The sequence below is a fragment of the Sturnus vulgaris genome, chromosome 5, assembly GCF_052056855.1.
Source record: "Sturnus vulgaris isolate bStuVul1 chromosome 5, bStuVul1.hap1, whole genome shotgun sequence".
NCBI lineage: Eukaryota > Metazoa > Chordata > Aves > Passeriformes > Sturnidae > Sturnus > Sturnus vulgaris.
Window position 1 is genome coordinate 71,885,689 of NC_142247.1, and position 23,123 is coordinate 71,908,811.

General features: G+C 47.4%; 1 long non-coding RNA gene across 3 annotated transcripts; it reads right to left on the reverse strand.

Moving 5' to 3' along the window:
- Positions 1-2,265: 2,265 nt before the first annotated feature.
- LOC148223787 (uncharacterized) lies at positions 2,266-22,537 on the reverse strand. 3 transcript variants are annotated; one of them, XR_015804207.1, is made up of 4 exons: positions 22,327-22,537; positions 21,409-21,551; positions 19,328-19,440; positions 2,266-2,505 (listed from the first exon to the last, which is right to left on the reverse strand). It is a non-coding gene; the product is annotated as an uncharacterized LOC148223787 (long non-coding RNA). The 3 variants fall into 3 exon arrangements; XR_015804208.1 differs by lacking the exon at positions 2,266-2,505 and adding an exon at positions 18,097-18,687; XR_015804206.1 differs by lacking the exon at positions 2,266-2,505 and adding an exon at positions 18,097-19,095.
- Positions 22,538-23,123: the final 586 nt, after the last annotated feature.

Sequence of the window (23,123 nt, forward strand, 5' to 3'; positions counted from 1 at the left end):
TTTAGGAGCACCCAAACACTATGAAAGCCCTGATCAAAATTTGCTAAGGGTCTTAGGAACCCTTGGGACCTGCAGCAGCCATAGGAAGAACTTCTGCTGACTTCATGAAATGGAAATATCCTTTCATTGCAGTGCTGGCTGCGAGCAGAGCATCTCCTCTACATGAGCTGGGAGCTGCCCTCAGAGCCCACACAGGAGCCAGCTGAGGGTGTCCCCTCAGGGGGATGACAGATCTGGGCTGTGCGTGTGCCCTCGGAGGGAAGGAACTCAGGGTGGAGCCCAGGGCAACAATCCCAGCTTCGTAGTGGTGATTAAAGTGGATGTTAGATTAGTGCACAGGATCAGGTCAGATTAAACAATGAGGTCAGAGGATGGAAAGGAGCCATCTGTGCCTTGTGCAGGGCTGGGGTTGCTCTGGGGATGGAGTGTGACCCGACATCCCACAGCCTGTGGCTGTCACCGGGGCCACCACGCCCTTCTGGCTGCATCACTCAGCTCCCTCCTGCAAGGAATGCTGTGGGAAGCAGCACTCTGCCCAAATCTAATCAGTTCCTGATAGGAAAATACCCCCCACTGTGGAAGGGGAGTGCCTGTCACAGTCCCCTTCCCTGGCTCTGCTTCATCTGTCACCTGGGGAAGTCTGATGGAATGAAGATTCCTCCGGCCACTGGGCTGGAGGGGTGGGAATTCCATGGCCAGGGCATGTAGGAATGGACGGGAGGGGCTCTGGAGGGTCCATCCTCTGTGTTCACTGCCGGAGTGGAGGGCACAGGGAGTTGCAGAGGTGGGAGAAACACCTTCTTAAGGAAATTCTGCAATCCCAACTGCACTTCTCACCTTTGATTTGCACAATGAGATGTTCCTTGGACTCATGAAGTCTTTTCTTTTCCCTCCCCCAGCCCTGAGCTCACAGCCTGGAGAGAAGTTTGATTTTAGAGAATTTTTGCTACTTCTCCCTTGGCCTCCTGCATCCTCAGGCTCAAACCTGGGGGACAGTGGGAAGATGCTTCATGGAGCAGGGAGACTCTTTGCTCTGGATCTCCTTCCAATTAACTCTGCTTGAATTTATTGCTGTGTTTATCCACCATCCCTGGTCCTTTCCATTTCACAGAATCATTTAGGTTGGAAAAGATCCTTAGGATCATCAAGTCCAACCATCAACCAGCATCCCCATGTTCACCACTAAACCATGTCCTCAAGTGCCCCATCCACATGGTTTTGTAACACTTCCAGGGATGGTGACACCACAACTTCCCTGGGCAGGCTTTTCCAATTCTTTACAACCCTTTCCATGATTTTTTTTCCCAGCATCTAACCTCAAGTTCAACTTGAGGCCATTTCCTTTCATCCTCTCAGTTGGTACCTGGGTGACATTTGTTGTCCCTCACTTGGTTCTCTGGTATTTTTGTCCCAGGAAGAACTGCAGGGACTTGACTAAGTTACCTGAACACAAGTGATGTCACTGGAGATGGCCCAGAGCACCTTCAGTGCCCACACAGGAGTGGCAGATGTGGCACAAGAGCATGGGAGACCTGCATCCTTTGAGTGGCACTTTGGTGTCTGGCAGGACTCTGGGGATCTCTGGAGACAGGAAGCATGACTTATAAAGTTAATATTTTAAATTATTTATAAAATTGTTCTGCTATTAAAATTATCATTTTTAATTTTTTTTTTTTTAATTTATTTTCACAGTTCCAGGAGGAACTGTGGAGAGGGTGAGAAGCTGCAGATATCGCACAACCGTCGCCTTCTTCCCCCATCCTTCCCATGGCCTAACGTTGATTTTTAAATGTTGCTGACAGCTTAATTCTTTGTGTCTGCCATTGGCAGTTTTCTCCTGTCATTAATCATAACGACCCTTGGCTGCTGGCAAGAGCTGATAGAGTCAGGCTGGAGTTTCCCAGGAAGCATCACGGGGCTTCCAAAAACTCCAAATTAACAAAGACGGCAAAAATGCTTCTCCAGAGGAAGGTGTGTCAGTCAGGACCTTCCCTTGGTGTCAGCAAAGTTAATCACGAGCTGTCCCCTGCCCTGTGCCTCTGCCCCTCTGCTCTCTCCCATTTTCTGCAGGGGAACAGAAAATTTCTGTTTGCAGCCCAGAGCTCTGTTGCTGTGGGAATTATCGACCGCGAGGTGCACTGGAAAAAGCCCTAATCTCCTTCCTGCCAAACTTTGTGCTTATCTGCAAACCAAAAAGGCCATGTTGGGTTCTTGCCTTTTTATTTCCCCCCCCCCCCCCCCCCTTCTCTTTTAGGACTTTGGTGATTTACGAGTTTGCAGAGTTACAGCTTTTTTCTTTCTTCATTTGCCACCTCCTTTGGCGCTGAGTGTGAGCCAGCTTCTCCTAAAAGGAGGAGATCTCTCTTGAGGTCTGTGTGGCTTCAATGTCTTTGAGATGATTTGAAGGGGCTTTAGGTGCTTCCCAGAGCAGTACAGCTCCAGAGGCCTTCTCCTCACAGCCTTTGTCTGGCCAAGGAACCAGTATGGGGGAGAGAAGGATGTTGGCTGTAAAAGCAGAAAAATGAACAACTATCCTTTGGTGTCAGGAGATGAAGGAAAATAGAAACCTTGGTTTGCTTGTTGCCCAGAGAAGTTGTGGATTCCCAGCACTGGAAGTGTCCAAGGCCAGGTTGGATGGGGCTTGGAGCAACCTGGGACAGTGGAAGGTGTCCCTGCCCGTGACAGGGGGTGGCACTGGGTGATCTTTAGGCCCCTTCCAATCCAAACCATCCTGTGATTCTATAAAAACATGGAGATGTTTGAGTCTCCATCCTTCAGTGTGCACAGGCATGAGAAGGCAGATCTGGGAATGGCTGCAGTGCACCAGAGAACAGAATGTGACAGAGAACAGAATGTGACAGAGAACAGAATGTGACAGAGAACAGAATGTCACCTTCATGGCCCTGTGCCACCACGCCAACCTCAGCAGCATCCTCCAGATATCCCTTATCCAGCAGTGGGAGTGTCTGGGGAATGCCCATGCCACACATCCCATAGAATCATTAAGGCTGGAAAAAGCCTCTGAGAGCACCAAGCCATTCCCCCTTGCCCTGCCCATCCAGACCCTTGTCCAAAATCCCTCTCCAGCTCTCCTGGAACCCCTTTAAGCACTGGAAGGGGCTCTGAGATCTCTCTGGAGCCTTCTTTTCTCCAGGCTGGACACTCCCAGCTCTCTCAGCCTCTGAGAAAGGTGAATAAGATTTTTTCAGGATCATTACTCAGAGCTGGTAAAACCCAACCAGCTGGTTGCCAATCCCCTCTGCCATGCCCTCTACTTTCCAAGACATCACATCTCAGCAGCTGCTCTATACCTGGCCATCCCTGCCTGTCTCTTATCTTACAAGCCCTGAATGCAGGAGGAAACCCCTGGGCAGGCAGGAGCAGCTCAGACCTCTCAGATCACCGTGAGCTGAGGGGAAGCTCCAGCTCTCAGGGCAGCTTGGTTTGAGCTTTGCTGGTCTTGTCCAACTCAGCTCTGCTCTTTCAAGACACCTGCAGAGGCTCTGACACACCTTCCATCAAAGCCCTCATGCTGCTTGCCACCCCTGCAGAAAGAACATTAACCTCTAAACCAGCTTTGGGTTCTTTTATCCCCTAAATCAAAAAGGAAGCACAGAGGGCTGCTACAGCAGAGTCCTGTGCCCCTTTTGTCAGAGGACACTTCTGCATTGACCCTCACAGAAATTTCTTATCATGTAGGCTCAAAGCAGTCCTCAGTGGGGTCTCAGACTTGAGGGGACATCATAAAAAAGGGGGCAGAAAAATAAAGATATCTAGAAGCTGCTCTGCTGGGCAGGCTGATGAATTGTCCTCTATGTTCTTCGTGATGGTGATACATTAACCCATCAATTTGCTTTTTTCCCCTATCACTCCAAATTTACCTGCTCTATCCTAACTTGCAGAACCCATTCAATGTCATGCAGCACCTGTGAACACAGATAGGTGTTAACTAGAAAATTTTTCTTGAGTAGAAGGTTCTTTTAATATAAACAAAGGTGCAATGTCTATCTTGACAGGCTGAGAGAAGTGGGGCTGTTGAGCATGGAGAAGAGAGAGGACTTTGAGGAGACCTCAGGGTGCCCTTCCTGTACTTAAAGGGGGCTTATGTAAAGAGGGAGACTGATTTTGCACAGGCAGATATTGATAAGACAAGGGGGAATATTTTCAAACAGGAGATTTAGATTAGATATTGGGATAAAATTCTTCCCTATGAGGGTGGTGAGGCCCTGGCACAGGTAGCCCAGAGAAGCTGTGGCTGCCCCTGGATTTCTGGAAGTGTCCAAGGCCAGGTTGGAGCACCCTGGGACAGTGGAAGGTGTCCCTGCTCATGGCAGGGGGTGGAGCTGGATGATCTTTAGGTCCTTCCAGCCCAAACTGTTCAGTGATTCTAGAATTCTGTGATCTCAGGCTGATGAATGTCTTCCCATACAGATGAAGGGCAGGTAAGGTGCAAATCAAGGTGTCATCTCTCTCATTTGAGGTCCCAGTCTGGATCAAAGGGAATGCCAGTATTCAGCCTTCCATCACTCAGCCTTTACTCCCACCCTGGAAATCTCTCCATGCCATGGAACACTCTAGTTGAGCCACGAGGGTGTCAAGCAGGAGGCGTTTTCACTGCTCTTCTTTCATCCTGAACAAACCTTTCCTGGGGTGTCCTGAGCTAACCTGCTTTTATCCCATCCCATATTTTCCCTCAGTGTGGTGCCAGGATAAGAGGACGAATTTCTCTGCAACAAACGGCCAATTTTTCTTTTACATGTTTATCTTTTTGTGCCAGTTTCCCGATAATTCATTTCTTATTGGAAGGGTTGGCACCAGAATAAACCACACCCAGTTATCTTTGGGTTTGCAGAGAATGGATGCTCCCCCTTTCCCCCTCCTTCTTGTCAACGAATTAAAAGCACACCATCTTCTGATGTACAAATTGCTCTGTCAGATATAATGATTTTTATCCCAGCTCTTAATTTGCTTAATATGTTAAGGCTGATGCCAAATTCACTCTTGCTCTGATAGTCAATTGCTCATGTTCAAGCAAAGTGGGTGTAAATTGATAATCTTCCTGATTAACTTGCTGGGACAGTCTGCAGAGCTGAGGCATTGGGGAATCAAGTTCAAGGCTTGAATTTTTGTACAAATTTAGCTTCCACAGGCCGTCAAATGATGCTGTGATTGTTCATCAGGTTGGGCTCTGGTCTTTTTGGCCCAGGAGGATGCTGAGTGCTCTGCTAGATGGAGTCTCAGTCCATGGGAAAACACAATTTCTGTCTGGAGAGGGGAAGGAAGAATTCTTCCAGAGGTTAATCCTGTACAGAAGTTAAGCATGACACACCATAAAATTCTTTAAAAGCACCCCAGGGAGAAATCTGTGACCAGTCCTCAAGGAGTGAGCCCAGAAACAAGTTCACTTCATGATAGTCCCTGCTATTCCTCCTCTCCAGAGGTTCTGACTGCAGGGCTGGCATCCACACCCAGGGCTGCCAGCCTGGGCACAGCAGTGTTTTAACAGTGCTGCAGCCACTGGAAGAAGCCACTCTGGCTCTTCCTGCTGCTCTCTGCTCTGGGAAAGCAGGTCCTTTACCTCCAGTGGGTTGTGAGTGCACAAATCAAGAAGAGGGCACAACCCAGGGTAAAATATGTGTGCATGTTGGTGAGATGTTCTCTCCCCACGCAGCAGTGACTCCATCAAACAGCAGCTGATAAATCTGCTGCTGCCTCTGGGTTGCAAAAAATCAGCTTTTATTTATCTGCTGTACGTGGTGGCTCTTGATGTAAGAGCCAGAAGAATGAGGTTTGTGCCTGTTGGAGATGACTTGGCCAGGAATTCAGTGTTACTCACAAAGGACTCATCAGTCATTACAGTCATTGCATTTCTTTTAACCCCGTGCTTTCAGTGGCCACAGTTTGAGGTGTGGGAGTACTTTCAACTCTGTCCTTAAGCAATGTTCTTGTAGCTCCAGGTGTCCTTTTTGGAAGACCTGCGATGATTTTTATTTTCTTTAATATAATAGAATGATATTTCATAGAATAATCGAATCATTTAGGTTGGAAGGCATCCTTAATATCATCAAGTCCAACTATTTGTACATCTCTCATTGAAAATCAGCCAGCAGCCGGTGTCACCACAGCAGTGTTACCATCAAGGGACTTCAAACAAACTAAAGAGCCTTTTATCCTGGATTTGGGAAGGTTTTTAACACGGGAAGGTGGAAGAGGCTGCCCTCGCGTGGTAGAATTTGCAAAACATCCCTTTCTAACATCTGTCTGTCCCAAGTTCGGGGGATTCCCTGGGAAAGATAAACTCTGGAGGGGCATTCCCTGGGTCACATCTGCGTTCCAGCAGTGACAATAGGGATTCCAGAGGTGAGTGAAGGAATGGCCCTCTCCCAGAGTTAATCTAGGAAAGAAACACTCTGAATTAGTGTTGGTCAAATTAAAATCAAAGAAAAATCCAACACAAAAAAAACCCCCAAACCTTATCAAAGACGTTTTCCAAAGTAAAGCAAGATCACATCTTAGCAGGTGCCTGTGATGATGAAACTTGCTCATGCTATAGGTTTGGTTTTTTTCCCAAAGGCATTGAAACTTCTGTGCAACCTCTGCCTTTGCTGTGTCCTGCTGTACCCTTGAAAATAGACACAGGAAAAACTTCCAAAAAACACAGAACAGCTTGGGTTGAATGGGACCTTCAATAATCTAGCTCCAAAAGACTCAAAAACTTCAAAACTCCATCTTGAAGCCCTGTCCAACCTGGCCTTGGACACTTCCAAGGATCCAGGGACAGCCACAGCTTCTCTGGGCAACATGTGCCAAGGCTTCACCACCCTCACAGGGTGAAAAATGCTCCTGAAGAACCTTTGTTTGGAGAAAATTCAGCTGTGTCCCCAGCAGGAAGATGCTCATGGCATCCCCAGGCAGTATTTTTGCTTATCAAGGTGCAGCAGCTTTTGTTCCCCTCCTTAGCACCCCTCTCCTGCCACGCTTTCCCCAAGGACATCTCCATGTTTCCTCCCTTCACTTCCAGCTGTGACATCCCCAGAGGAGCAGGAGGTGCTGTCAGAGGGGAGCAGGGACACAGCTGTAGGAAAAGTGGTGGCAGCCACTCCTGCCTATAACCCCTGGCTCCTGGTGTACTGATGGACACTGTCCTCTCCTCTCCTTGGTGACAATCCTGGGTTGGGAAGCTGTAAGGAAGGATCTCAGCTGCTTCTTATACACAGAAATGTTGCTGTTCCTTTGCAGACACACCTGGTGGGGGTAGAGGGGATGAAAAAAAACAACACAGCTGAGTGCAGGGACCCTTCTGTGCCAGACTCTGCTCTGGCTGGTCCAGCTGAGGTCTCTGTAGGAGCAAAGGGCATCAGTTCTCTGCAGGAATGAGGAATCAGCCTGGGATGAGCCTTTAGCCATTGCACACCTGCAGGAAGTATGAAAGTCCTTAGAAAGGGCAGAGCCAGACCAGGTCCCCACTGGTTACCCTGGTGTGCTTGTAAGAGAAGCAGAACATCTTCATTTCACAGGTGAGGGAAACTGAGGCACGGGGGAAAGGCTTGCACTGTGAGGAAAATAAATGAGCCCTGAGGAGCTTGTTTGAAGAGGTTGTAACCATGGATTTTTAACTCTGTTGAGTTCACAGTGTTCCTTCCACTACACAACCCATGTAAAGCTTTATGGCAGAAATAAGTTGGCAAGTTTCCTAAACAACCTAAAATGGCAAAACCCACCTGACACTTCCATTTTCCTGGGAATCTGCTCTAAAAAAGACCTTTAAGACACTCTTTAATCTTTAAACTAATTTACATATGGATCCACAAGCAGCCAGGAGGGTACATCATGTCCTCTCAGTCCCATGACATCATGGTGACATTAAATAAGAGCATTGCTGTTAATTCAGTCATGGTCTGAGTGATGCTGCCTGAGGGAATGGCTGGAGCTGTGCCAGAGGAGGTTTAGGTTGGATATCAGGAAAAGTTTCTGTCCCCAGAGGGTGGTGGGGCACTGCCCAGGCTCCCCAGGGAATGGGCACAGCCCCAGAGCTCCAGGAGTGTTTGGACAACACTCCCAGAGATGCCCAGGATGGGATTGTTGGGGTGTCTGAGCAGGGCCAGGAGCTGAACTGGATGATGTTTGTAGGTCTCCAGCAGCACCAGAGTAACTCACTTTGTTAAATATCCTATTTTGTGGAAGGAATTTTTTCCCCTTCCTCTTGCCCAGGAGTTGATCCCGTCCAGTTTGGCTCCCTGTGTTCTGGGAGCTCACACTACTCATCCCCTTATCAAGGGCAAATCTCTCTTTACCTGTTTACCATCAATATTTTACAAATCAAACCTCTGTTTTCTAAGCCCTTCCTGCATTTCCAGTGCTTTCCCTGCTTGCTGTGACACAGGAATTAAGAGTTAACACAGACCATGATGGAAAGCTCAGCTTTTCTCTGCTCCGATGCTCCCAGCTCTGGCTGTGCCTCTGTTCATCAAGTTTGGAGAGAGGGGCGGCATCAAACGATGCTGAGGTGAATTCTCCTCTTCTTCCTGGCTTCCAGGTGGCTGGGATTTTGGAAACCGAGCACTTGGCACTGCGGAGAGCAGCCAGCTGAGGGCAGGAGAAGCCCGTGTATCGCTGCTGGGTGTTCACGCAGTCTGACTGAGGAGGGGGAAATAGGGCAAGGAATAAATCAGCGCTGCCTTCAGCGTGCCTCCCGCATTGAGTGCCCCTGTTTTATATCCCCACAACTCAGGCTGGTCCCAAAAGAGGGTCTGGAGGGAGGCTGGGATGGGAGGTGGTGGTGTTGAACATCACAGAGTCGGGATGATGGCAGAGAAGGAGCCCTGGGGTTTTGCACTGCATGGTCATCATGGAAAAATGGAATGGTTTGGGTTGGAAGGGACCTTAAAAATAATTTCATTCCAGCCCCCTGCCATGGCAGGGACAACTTCCACTATCCCGGGGTGCTCCAAGCCCCATCCAGCCTGGCCTTGGACACTTCCAGGGATGCAGGGGCAGCCACAGCTGCTCTGGGCACCCTGTGCCAGAGCATCCCCACCCTCAAGCACAAACAGGAGTCCCCAGGAGCCTCAGGGGTCACTCTCCAAAGAGCCTGGGATGGAGCAGCCCTGCTCAGGGACTCAGGCTGGGGCTGGGACTATCCCACCCCAGGAACCGGTGGATAATGAGTTCCAGGCAGGCAGATGGAACATGATACCCTTGCATCTCCTATTCCCAATGGAAGGATGCTGGCCAGGAAATTAGCAAAGGTTTTGTGATGGGAACAATTGTCAATAGTGGTGCTTTATTCCTTTCCATTCCCAAGATGATGTAGAAGAGAAAAGTGCTTAAAATTTGTGGTTGTACTCTTAATTTTAAGCCTTTTAAAGGGTTTTGTGTTTTCATCAGTATCTTTCTCTCAGATTAATCTTTGATCTTCAAAATTGCTTTACCAATCCATATTTTCCTTCAGGTTTTTTTTTCCAGAAAGTTTGCTGGAGTCTCATAGCTACTTTTTGTGAATATTTTTACCTTAGCAGGAATGAACAGGATTTTGAATCTCTGGCAAAAATTGGTCTTTCTCTTAAATCTGATGCTGGGACTTGTGTTAATTAAGAAATCAACCCAAATGAAAGGGGTTTAAATTGTTTTGCCCCTTTTTGCAATGACTGTTCACAATTCATCTTCTGTACTCTTGGCAAAAGTGTGTTATTCTCTTGGAAATATCATATCTTCAGTGCTTCAACCAGCATCCATCTTCTCTAATTTTACTCATCTAAAAGTTAAACAGCCAAATTTGAACTGATTACAAAATTTCCTTCCGAGGGTGGATTGAATTTTGCATTGACTGGGGCACATCAGCCCTTCCATTACATTGAAATGTTGAAATGATGTTTGATATTGGCTGGGAAAAAAAAAAACCAAAACAAAAAAACCAAAAAACCAACAAAAAACCACACCACAATTGTGATATCTCCATATTAGAAAACTGGTTATGTAGGAAGAGCTCATTTCGGGTTTGAATCAAATACAAAGGGAAACTGCAATCCTAATATAACCATAGCAACGCAATAATATGTGCTTGAAATGATCCGTGTGGTCAAAAAGAGCAGAATATCTGAATGTCTCAGCTAGAAGGGTTAGGAAACGAGGATGGAAAAATAAGATTTGAAGAAGCATTTGTAAAGAGAGGTGGCTGTTGTGAACTTTCTGGGGTGATGTTTCTGAATGCCCCGAGGATAAAACCTTGATGGGAAATAACTCCATGTATTCTAAGCCTGGATTTCAACAGAGATTTTCCGTGGTGAATTGAAGTGTGATTGGCCTGAGTTGGAACAAGGTGTGCTGATCAGATCCTTTTAATGTTTCCTTGTGTTTGATGGACTTCAACTTTTGGCCCTTCCTCAGCACTCAGGCTGGGAAACCTCCCCACATCCTACAACAGAAGGGTTTTTACCCCAAACTATAGAAACAGAGAATCACAGATTGGTTTGGGTTGGAAGGCAACTGAGAGCCATCCAGTGCCACCCACTGCCATGGGCAGGGACATCTTTCACTATCCCAAGTTTCTCCAAGTCCCATCCAACCTGGCCTTGAACATTCCAGGGATCCAGGGGCAGCCAGAGCTGCCCTGGGCACCCTGTGCCAAGGCATCCCCACCCTCACAGGGAAGAATTTCTTCCTGATATCCAATCTAAATCTACCCTCTAAATCTCTAAAATCTCTTAGGTTTTGCTCACCAACACCAGAGTTTCAAGGTACACCCCACCAGGGCCCTGCCCAAATGGTCTCAGGAATAGCACATGGAAATGCAGCAGGTTACACTTGTAACACACACCCAAATACCAATGAAAAATACCCAAAGCAGAGCTGCTTGCCATCACTTCAAGCATGTCCTGCACCCAGCCTGCATCCCTGGTGATGCACAGACAGAGGAAAGGACATCTGCACCTTCTGGCTGTGCTTGATTAGTTAAATCACCCCTAGGAAATAATTTGCCTTCTCTGTTAGTACAACACAGCCAATTTCTTTCTCCTTGCCCCAGGGAGGCAGCAGCAATGTCTGTCAGTGCTACAAGGCTGGTGCCCAGACCTGGAAATCCTGTGCTTCAGTGAAGGATTCAGCCTAATCACTTCAGAATGGAGTAAAAAGCCACTGCATTCCACTCTGTAAGTCCCTTCGAGGGTGCAGGGGGTGATTTCTTAGAGCAGAGAGCTTGATCCTTCAGCATGTAAAAGATCCATGCAGCTGGCATCCATGGCAAGGAGAAAATAATTTGTGAGTGTTTAAAAGTGGGGCAATTACACTTTGAAAACATTGTGCTGATGGAGGGTGGAGGAGAAAGAGATAATAGGGACCAGGTGGATTGTCCTCTAAGGAAAGCAAACCTCGATATCTCTTCTTGACAGACCCTCTTGTCCCAACCCAGGCTCTGGATTTAACACCAGGATGCTCAGGGCAAAGCCACAGGGATGTGGGAGGTCAGGGAGCAAGGGCAGAATATGGGTTGGGGTTGGAGGGCAGAGCCTGCAGGCAAAGGGCAAACTGGTCAGATTAGAAACAAAGGCAGGTTTTTTCCCCCTTCTTAGTATTCTCTTTTAAAAATTGAATTAAAAAGAGAAATTGAAGAACAAAAGAGCGAGGAAAGAACGCCTGAAATACAACATGCAAGTCTGCCTCTGTTTAGGGCCTGGCTAGAGATGAAACCCGAATGTTTCTGAATTAGAATAAAAACAACAAAGTGAAGGACATTGTGTTTTGATGGGTTTCATTTTATCCTTTGATAATTTTTCATTTGTATCCCGCAATGGCATTTCATTTGGGTCTCTGCCTGACTGCACATTTTATTCTGGAGCTTGATTTCACTCTATTACTGCATACATCAGTGGCTCCCCAGATTCAGTAACTTGGTCCTGCTCCTTAGCAAATAGACATGTCTGTGCTGTGCTTTGCTGTAGATACTTTTACAAGCCATTTCCCCATTGTGCAGGCTCATAAATATTCCTCTGGCATGGCCTTTTCTTCTGTAGGAAAAAAAAAAAGCCCACGGCAGTGAAACTGAGAGTCAGTAAAAACTAACCAATTTGTCAGTGGCATCTTTGGACAATTAAGAAACCTTGTGTCTCTCCTTGGGTTTTTTTCTATCCTTCAGAAGAATAGAGAAATACAGAAGTGAGAGGAAATGCACCTGCTGCTCATTTAACTTAATTAAAACCCAGGAATAAGGGAAAAATGCAGATGAATTGGATGCTTTTAATACTGGATCTTCTAAAAAAATAAGCAACTGATATTAGGAATAGCTGGGAATAACAGAGGCTTAGAGGGTCTTGGCTTTGAGCAGAGGGGAGGGTTTAGATAATCTCCAAGTCCCTTTAAGCTCCGTTTGCTGATCCCATTTGATGCTGAGATTTGGAGAGAAGCTGTGTCAGAACACGAGCTCAGTGCTCTGTGTCTCAGTCAACCCACCAGAAAAATAAAAGTTCTCCTTCTTCGTGACACAGGCAGTTAGTCAGGGTTCAAAACCCTGTGCCCTCCTCCTGAGAGGAGATGCTGAAGTGGGTGTGTTGAACACAGCACTGGTTGTGCAGTCAGTGTGCATAAGAAGAGGTGAAGATTTGAAAATGTTTTCTCTTCTCCCAGGTTTCCCTTTTTCTCTCACATTGCCATCAGGATTCAGAGTATCTCTGCATCCAGCTCTCGGGCCTCAGTACAAGAAGGATTTAGATATTGGAACAACTCCAGAGAAAATCGCTGAGTTTATCACAGGGCTGGAGAGCCTTTGTTATAAAACAGGCTGAGAGACTTGGAGATTTCAACCTGGAGAAGAGAAGGCTCCAGGGAGAACTTCGAGCCTCTTCCAGCACCTACAGGGGCTCCAGGAGAGCTGGAGATGGACTATGGACAAGGGCTTGCAGGGACAGGACAAACGGGAATGGCTTTAAATTGACAGAGGGTAGCTTTGGGTTACATTTTGGGTAGAAATTCTTCCCTGGGAGGGTGGGGAGACCTTGGCACAGGGTGCCCAGAGGAGCTGTGGGTGTCCCTGAATCCCTGGAAATGTCCAAGGCCAGGTTGGATGGGGCTTGGAGCACCCTGGGATAGTGGAAGGTGTCCCTGCCATGGCAGGGGGTTGGATTTGAATGGACTTTGAGCTCCCTCCAACCTAAACCATTCTGTGGTTCTTGATCTTCAACTTCTCTGGCTTTTCCTACAATACAGAGAACAGATGTTGTAGATCCATCAACAATCTCCACGGGCCAGCCCAAGAGAGATGCCATCCTGAGCCCCAGCATGCTGCAAATTCCACTTCTGAGGGATGTGGAGGGTTGTGAATCTCCCTGAATTCCTCTGCACATTGGGGTGTCTGCTGTGTCACAGCGTTCAAAGCCAAGGAGGGAGAAAATGTTACTGGGAGAGGAGCAGAGCAGACAAATAACACTTGGAAAAGAGCTGTCCCCTCCCAGCTAATGCAAATATTCCCTTCGCCATGTCCTACAGTGTCTGGCCTCCCCAAAGTTGAAAATATCTCCAGGAGCAGCTGCTTCCAGCATTTCCCTTTGAAAACAGTCAAATATCCAAGAGACTGTTTAGGGAGCTTTTCCCAGACATGTAATATTTTAACTCCACAGTCCTGCCCATTAACCTGTTAATACCGTTCATGTTTTCCTAAATAATCCAACTTCCTCTGTCCAACCCACACCCATTTCATGCTTAGCTGATGTTCCCTTGGTCGTTTCCATCTGGCCAAAATTGTTTAGTTCTGCAGGGATGGAAAGCTGACCTGAAGTCAGGATTTGTAGCTTCAAATTCTCTCCCTTTTCTACCAAAAATGGATCCCTACTGAATCTTTCCTTGAGCTCATAATTTCTGTTTCAGACTTGAAGAACAGAGTCTGTGCTCTAAATCCTTTAGATGCCAGGATTGTGTTACAAACAATGCTATCACAATGCCAAAAAATGAATTTTCTTTTGGCTGAAATGATAAAGAATGGTGGGTCTGGGGCCACGGAATGGTGTTTTATGCTCTTGTAGTTCCTGCTGCTCATTGTGTCTGTGATTTACAGCCTGTTGATGGGTACCTGGGGTTGTACTCTCCCAAAAAAAGGCAATCTGTGCCCCAAAGACGTGACCTTCTAAATTGAGCAGCCAGACTGGAAACAGGGGAGTCGTTTACCCATTTTGTATAAATTAATCCCCTGGAGTTCTGTGATTAATAGATTCAAAATACACTGAGAGCCTGTAGCCAGGTGAGGCTCTGAGCCCAGCAATCACAAACCCTTCCTTCCTCTATTCACAGTGCATTAAGAAAAGGTCTCTGTGACCTAGAAATATCTTTCAGTGACTCACTTTTCAATCTTTCAGCATCCTCTTGGAAGGGAGGAGGGATGGGGAGAGAGGCAGAGCTTTGGTTATTGTTGTTTTCCATCTTTTTAATTTGCAGCTACACTGCTTGTTAGTCTAAAAGCAAATTGAGACAAGGCTGAAGTAACCATCTCAGCAATAAAAGCTCTCTGCCGAGACAGACCAAACACTCCAGGAAAGTGCAAGCGAGAGGGAAAAATTGGCTGCTGGAGCTGAACAGCTGCTCAGGTTGACTTTCAGAGGCAGTTGAGTCTCATGCCCTGCAGGGGGACACCCCCTGATGTCCCCTCCCCACTCTTCCCACCTACATTTAGAGCCCCTTTCCTGCTCTGGGGCTCTGTGTGGGACACAGCTGGGGGAGCAGATCCATGTTGGGATATTTCGCCAGATGTTTTGTAAGGTGGGAGAAATTTGCTGGGCAGCTGTGATTAAAGAAATCCTAATGCTTCCAGGCAGGCAAATTCCTTGCCATGGGGTCTGAAGGAATGTCTTGGCCAGAAATCCCTTTTGTGTCAATCTCACATGTGGGAGGGAAGGAACCAAGTGTCACACTGGGATTTTGGTGGGAGCAGCCACTCAGCAAGATTTCTGGCTAAAGGAGAGCTACATCCCCTCTTCTGGAACCCAAAAACTATAAATTCTCAGTTACTTCACCTTTACCTACATAAATATTGAAATTCACAGCCTTTCATCCTAACTGTGGAATGGAGTTTGTATAATGGGGAGATAGTGATAGGACAAGGGGCAATGGTTTTAAACCAAAGGAAGGCAGGTTTAAGTTAGATATTAGGAAAAAATTCTTTACTCAGAGGATGGTGAAACACTGTCACAGGGTGCTCAGAGAAGCTGTGGCTGCCCCTGGATCCCTGGAAGTGTCCAAGGCCAGGCTGGATGGGGCTTGGAGCAGCCTGGGGTAGTGGAAGCTGTCCCTGCCCCTGGCAGGGGGTTGGAACAAGATTATCTTTAAGATCCCTTCCAACCCATTCTGGGATTCTATAACCACAAGAGCAAAATCTTGAGGAGAAATTAAAAAAAATATCTGAAAGTCTGAAAATATTCACATAACTCCAGTAGCAGAGGCTTCTGGAAAGCCACAAGAGTCATCAGCCATCAGACTGGTGGCTTTGTCTTTAAGCTCAAGTGCCTCAGGAAATGTGATCCCAGACATGATGCTCTGGTAGGAGCCAGAGTGGTGCTTTACTTGGAGGTTTCCATGGGTAAATATGGAGTATTCAAGTGAGGGTGTGAAATAAAGACCTCCTGAATCCTTTCACAGCTCAGCAGGGTGTGTACACTTCCCTGCAGAGCCAGGGGATGGTTCCAGCCCCACTTCTGTGCTGGGGCCCAGATCTGCTCCTTGGTTTGAGGCTTTTCCTCAGCAGCTGCCTCCTGAACAGGGGTTGCATGTCATTAATGCATGTGAGCTTTTCCAGACTTATCTGTACTGAACCTCTCAAGGCTCCCTCACTAAACCCCTTCTGTCTAATGAAGTAATTGGATTAATAGGCAAACAGCAAATCAGTGTCCTTAATTGATGTTCCCAGGTAAATCAGCACAGGTAGTGCTTATGTTTAAGGGCTGCTCCTGAAGGAAAAGCAGAATAGAGTTAAATCCTTTTTTTGCTGCTTTCTTATGATATCTGAGACTGATGTGAAAGGTTATTATTTTCTCCCCATTTGATTTTTGCATTAAGAATAATTTAGGTCTCTCCTGTCCTGCTTGTATGTGCCTCACACTCCTAAAAAATGCCACAGGTGACCAGAAAACCGATGGGGCTGCAATACTGAATACTGAGAAGTGGGGAGGGACTAATATTTAGGGATGGAGAATTTTTTTTCTAGCTCTGGTTTAATTTGCACTCTTCATTTACCTGCAGGTAGATGAAATGCCTGTGAGATGCTTGAGAGGAAAAGCAGTTTTACTACAAACCAAACACTCTGGCTCCTTGTTAAGGGCTGGGCAGGAATCAGGAGCTCCCAGAGGAACATTTCCCCAAAGAGGGAAAATCTTCATGCCACCCTGCTCTTCCTCAGGATTGAAAAAGCAAGGAAAGGAATTCACAGATATTGAAATAATGCTGTTAAAAGCAGAAACAAATATTCCAGGATTTTCTGATTCCCTTCCCAGCTCCCTGTCACAGACTGAGCACTGCTGCTTCTGTTCCAAAAGCCTTTTAAATCAGGGGAATCCAGGATGTGTTGGTTTTTCAGAGACTCTGGATTCCACCACAGTAGCTGGACCCCTGTGCTCCAGCACAGATTGACCCCAGAGAGGAGGACAGTGACGAACAGGAGGGGACAGAGGAGAAGAGAATGGCCTGGAGGAACTGGTTTAGGAGCTGAGATCAGAGAGAGCACAGCAAGGACAGGAAGGTCTGGGGCAGCTCTTCCTCACAGGGATTTCTCCCTCCTCAAAACCAGGGAAAAACTGTTTGGAGAAACTCTGGGATAGCAGAAGTGTCTCCTTAGAAGTTTATTCTGGATGATGGGACAGTCTTTGTTGTTCCTTGGGGCATTTCAACCAGGTCAGGGTGGTTCAGAGCCTGCACTGGAAGGACAACAGGCAAAGCTGATGCACAGAAAAAAACCTTCCTGCATCCTTTGGATTTAGAGCAAGGCTTTTCTTGCAGCCCTTCACCCCAGGAGTGAAGTGAAAGCTCTGCTCCAGGGAGTTATTTTGAAGTTTTCACGGCTGTCCTGGTGCCTCTGTTCCTCTGGGCTCACGATGGCAGCAAAGCGCTGTGGCAGAGCACAGCCAGGCACAATTCTGGTGGCTTCCCCCACCCAGAATTTCAGCCTCCTCCTGAAGCCTCCTGGCCCTTCCCTAGGGCTGGAAAGACTCAGAGGGCAGCTGAACCTGTCCCTACACCCTGAAGAGAGTGAGGAGAAAGTCAGGCTGGACAGAAGTTGAGACCACAAGCAAAGTCTCCACCAAAAGGAGCTTTTTGCAGATGAATTTTCCCGTTTTTCAGGATGGACCCAAGGGCTTCCTGTTGCTTGGCCCCTATTTTATTCCCAGCTGCTAAACTAAGGCAGTGGTGTGGAGAAGACCTTGGAGAAATGTCACTTTTGGGAGCTTCACAGTGAAGAGACGTGGGTGCCTGTGACTGAGACCTTGGCTCTTGGTGGGTGCTTGGTCCAGCAGGAGAGGGCAGCAGCACCCTCTGTGTCTGGTGTAACTGCATTTTGTGCCCAGTTTGGCACAGGTGCCTCAAGGTTTGTGCCTTGCAGAGCCCTTGGGTTGCTCCCTGCTCTCTCTTGGGCAGCAGCTCCAGGCCAGACCCACAGAGCATCTCCTGCCACCATCGGGTACCTTCCTCCACCTCCTCCTTCTCCTTCCTCCACCTCCTCCTGCACCTTCCTCCACCTCCTCCTGCACCTTCCTCCACCTCCTCCTGCACCTTCCTTCACCTCCTCCTTCTCCTTCCTCCACTTCCTCCTGCACCTTCCTCCACCTCCTCTTGCACCTTCCTCCACCTCCTCTTGGATGGTGGGGACGCAGGAGATTTCTTTTCTGGTCCTGCATTTACCATTAGCTTTTTACCAGCCATGCACAAGTAAAACCTTTCCCAGTGTGACCTGAGAGGGCTGTAAGCTCCCTCTGGGAGCTGGGATTGGAGTTTGGGAAGTGTTCAGGCAGGATTTTGCACAAAGCAGGAAGGGCTATGTGAGGACTCCAGGCAGCACTGGGATGGAACAACAATAAATATTTTTTTTTAAGTGTCAGCAGATTTACTTCCTTCTGATCTGGTGTGGATGCTTACCTGGACCTGTGCTGGAGCAACCCAAGACATTAATCTGCCAGAAATCCAGTATTTTTTCAGTTGGGTTTATTTTATCCCTCTTTAGAAAGCTGGGCTGTCACACTGAGGTGTTGTGCAAGAGCCAGAGTGTCACCAAGGACCGTCTGAGTGAAGGGGCAAGGGCAGAGGATTTTTAGGCCAGTCCTGCTGGTGGAGTGAAGCCACACTTCCACAGGGCCAGGAGCTGCTGCTCGAGGTCAGATCCAAGGATTTGCTCATCCCTGGATGCTCAAGTGCAAAGACAACCCCACAAGTGAACTGGTTAATGGAAAGCCAGCCTTTCCCATATAAATAATGGTGTCACAAGCCATCAGTGACCTCTCATGCACCACACCTCTCCCCCAAAAGTCATGCAGAGGTTTCCCAACTCCTCCTCGTGAAGGAGCCTTAAATCACAGCCAGCAGTTCTCACAAACTTCCCATTGATTTCTGGCAGCTCGCGAATGTAGCAAGTGGCACGGAGTTGATACTGCAGATCCATAATTAATGCTTTGTGATCCCAGATCTGAAGGCCCTTTCACAGACAGAGGGACTGCTAAACTGCCCCTGAAGATGAGGGATAGAGTCGTGGAAGGGATTAACAGCCAAGCCAGTAATGAGCTCAGGAAAAAAAAACTCACAAGCATGGGAGATAAAAAAAAAAATAATCTGTGAGTGAAAACCATCCATTTATGAAGTGCTCTTTGCAGAAGGCGAGTGTTTCTGAAGCCACCTAAAGTGCAGATATTCTCCTTGCCTCTGGAAGCCTGAGTCAGACAGTTTGGAGCCCAGAATTCCCAGGATGTGGTTCAGCTGGAAGGAGGTTTGGGGACTGATGTGCTCAGTGCAGGCAGCAGAGCAGTGACACAGCTCTCCAGGCTGGGGGATCCATCCCTGGCATTCTCTTTTTAACAATGTCCCACTGTTTATTCTTATGTTTGTTTTTTTTTGTCACAGTTGCATGAGTGGCTTTGGCTGGACAGTGGGGGAATAGAGTAAAAGGTGCAAAGAGCTGAGTGAGGATTCCAGTGCTTGGAATAGCAGGAGGGGCCCTTACCCAACCCCTTCATCCCAAAAAAATCCATGTCCAGCAGGGAATTATTGGGAATGTCTGTCTAGAAGAGCTTTTCCCTGTTTTATCCTCCTCTGTTCTAAAATGCTTTACCCAGAGCCCACCCTGTGGTGTTGGCACCCACTCTGAACTCACCCACAGTGGGGCTGTGACATTCAGGTGGCAGATGGGTCATTTAAGGTGTCCTCTCCTCACCAAAAAGGATGGATCTGGGTCTTTTCAGGCTTGGTGATGGATATTCACTAGAACTTAAACAAACAAATAGATATATAAAAAATAAACAAACACACATATAAAATAATAATAATCATATAAACAATTATTTATGAGCAGCAATTCCAATATTTTCATAAGGGTCGTGGAAAATAAAGAAAGAAAAACAGACAGAGGAGAGGTTTTGAGGACAGATGCAGGCAGTCTCCCACTTAGGAATATTGTCTGTCTACACATCTTGAAAAGGAGGGATTTATTTCAGCTGGAACCAATAGGTAGATAAAGAGCCCACTTCAACAGGAAAAAGAAGCCATTATCCATTGCATAGTTAGCTTATGAGAATGAAGAAAAAGAGCATTTGGAGAAAATATCTGCCCATTAAATATGGAGTTAAGAGCTTGGCTTAGGCTCAGAAGGGGAAAAAAAGGCTTTTGATTAACCAATAAAGCCAATGGTGATGTTGAGATTATTCAGCGTTTATTGCTTTTATGAAAAGGGGAAAAAAAAGGAAAAAATGAAACCAGAAAAAAAAAAAAGAAAGGAGGAAAATCCAGTCTGTTTTACATTTGTTGGGACTGCAGTAGATTGCTCTTGCCAGGGTAATAAACAGTAGCTTGGATGCATCATGCAAGGCTGGTTATGAAGATGAAAACATGCAGCTCTTTAGGTTTTAAAATGCTTGGAGGCATTTCAGCTGACAGTTCCCCCTGCTGATGCCTACAAGGAGGGAAGATTGACTGCAATGGCCTTGTTTGTGGTCTCTTAATCTCAATTCTTCTCCTTGATGGATCAATGCAAGGCCTTCAGCTCGGTTATGACATTTAGATGGACCCATTAGAAAAAAATCAAGAGGAGAGTGATCCCAGGGCTCCCTGTCCATGGGGAGAGGTGGGAGGAGGAGGAGGAGGAGGAGGAGGAGGAGGAGGAGGAGGAGGAATGTTTCATCCACTGAGGTAGGGGCATGGCACCTCCTCTCAACCTGCAGAAGAGCAGCACAGAGGGAAAGGAACGTGCTCTTCTCCATGGGAAAAGTCAGGAAGCTCCACAGCTCTACAACAAAATCAGGGAAGGCTCAAATAATGACCTGTGAGCCATTTCCTAAGGGGACACTGGAGATGGTCTGGGAGGGGCTGGAGGAATCTCCCAGCAGGTTAGAGGCACATCAGCCTGGAATTGCATGGTAACACAGCTCAAGGTTCCTCCAACACTTCACTACCAAAATCAAAGCTGTGGATGGCATAAAATGTGGAAAGTCTTGCCTTTGAATGGACTAATGAACAGGATCAACATTGCTCAGGCCTCTCTTACAGCAAAGCAAAGTTATTGCTAGCTGGAAAATGAACATAGACAAGTACAAGTGAGAAATAGTGGTAAATGATCTTAAAAACTCATTTTGAGATTAACTATTGGAATAACCTGCCAAAGGAGCCACTGCATTCCTCTCCCCACCGGGACAGTGGATTGTCCCCTAGTCAAAACTGGCAGTAAGTTTTGGAGACATCAACATGATTTATACAACAAGCACTGACTGATTTCCTGCTATGGGCATTGTAGGAGCTTAGAGTTATCTGGGAGGTCCTTTTTAGCCTTTTTAGCCTTGAGTTATTCCCTGTTCCACTGAGCATATCAGCTCTTGTGTCCCCTCAGGCCGGGGCTCTCTTCGTTTTGAAGACATCAGTCACCCAGAACTGGGCTCTGGCCATGCCCTCTTTGCAGGCAGGACCTGACACCCATAACAGAATCTCTTACCAAGAAGGATTCCCTTCTCTGACAGCTGAAATCCCCTCAGGTTTCAGCCCAAGTTCCCTCATTTCAGCATTTTCTTGGTCTGAGTCTGGGAATGCATTAGGACTCTTCTGAAGTAACTGTGAGCATCCTATGAGGCCCCAGTAGGGTCTTAATTAAAGCTTTAGGAACCAGGACAGATTAAAGGAGAAACGAGCACTGCAGAAATCCAGTTTGGCTTTTCTGAGTAATAGGAAAGAAGGAAGAAAATGGCACACCTGTTTTTTTGGGGAGTTTTTGTGGTTTTGTTTTTTTTCTTTTCACCTGTCAGAAGACAATTCCCCAAGAGAAGATCCTGGCTGTTTCTCCCAGTGCTCCACAATACATGTGCCCCTGGGTGTTTTGGAGGTCCATGTTGTTCCTGAAAACAGACACCTTATTTCCATAGGAAAGTTCTCACAGGAGACCATAAAAAAGATGGTGTCCTATTGCTCAGCTCAGTCCTCCTGGCTCCCCATAGAATTGTAGAGACATTTGAGTTGAAAAGACCTCTGAGGTCATCAAGCCCAACCATTCCACCAGCACTGCCAAGGCCACCACTGACCCTGTCCCCAAGTGCCACATCCACATGGCTTTAAATCCTTCCAGGGATGGGGATTCCACCCCAGCCTTGGGCAGCTGTGCCAGGTCTGGACAGTCCTTTTAGTGAATTAAGTTTTCTGAATATTCCATCTAAACCTCCTCACAGCTTGAGGCCATTTTCTCAATTATAGTTGATGTTCTCAAGCTTTTCCAACATAAATGATTATATTCCTCTCATCCTGTCCCTTTTTCCTTGGGAGCAGAGCCCAAACCCCCCCGGCTGTCCCCTCCTGTCAGGGAGTTGTGCAGAGTCACAAGGCCCCCCCTGAGCCTCCTTTTCTCCAGGCTGAGCCCCTTCCCCAGATCTCTCAGGAATCCTCCAGACCTTTCCCCATCTCCCTTCCCTTCCTTGGACACAATCCAGCACCTCAATGTCCTTCTTGCCATTGGGGGGCCCAAAACCGAACTCAGAATTTGAGATGGAGCCACAATGCTTCCATTAAGGGCATTTGAGAGCTTCCATTTAGTGGCTAATGACTGGTGGGATGTGAGACTGACCCACAGTCCTGCAGCCACCATCAGATCATCACCCAGCACCCCTGGGAGGAACTCACCACCCTTTAGTGAGCAATCAGGACCTCCAGACAGCTTGTAGCACACCCAGGGCATCCCTGCTGCTCCCAGCATGATTCCAGTCCCAACCTTCCACTCAGGGTGCAGGGATTTCAGGCTTGACCTCCTGGGCTGGGTCCTGCATCCCACTCCCTCTGCCCACAGCCTCCCTCTAATCTCTGCTTCCCTGCAGCCATCAGCAGAAGCAGGGGCTGTGTGTGCTGCCAGGATAATTAGAGTGCTGCAGGGTGCTTAGTATGCAGGCAACGGCTGTGCTATTGCTGGGAAAAAAAAAAAAAAGGAAAAAAGAAAAAGAAAGGGGGGAAAAAAGCAACTGAAAAAAAGCCCGTTTGCCCAAGCTAAAGAAAAACACTTTTTACCACTTGTTTCTCTGCTTCCCCAGGCAAGCCAAACCTCTGCACAGAGGCACTTCTGGCTGCCATGGGAAGGGGTCTGTGTAGGGATTACCAGTCTCTTTTTTTTTGCCCCAAAACATGGCAGTGCCTTTTGCTGATGGCTGCACAGGGAATGGTTCTGTCCCTCTCCTTCTGCCATGGAGAAGGCTGAGCTGGAGCAGGGGGTTCTGTGCTCCCTTCAATAGCAAGGGCTGTACTGGGGTCTGATGGAGCTGAGATGTTCCAGGTTTGGGGCCAGTTATGCAATGCAGGTGTGATGCCCTCTTGGTGTCCTTCATCCTACACACGATGGGAACCAGCTCAGATGTCCCTGGTGTTGGAAGAAGAACTGGAGCAGAATCCAGACACAGCCCCAGGGGTGCATGAGGGGGCATCTTCTACCA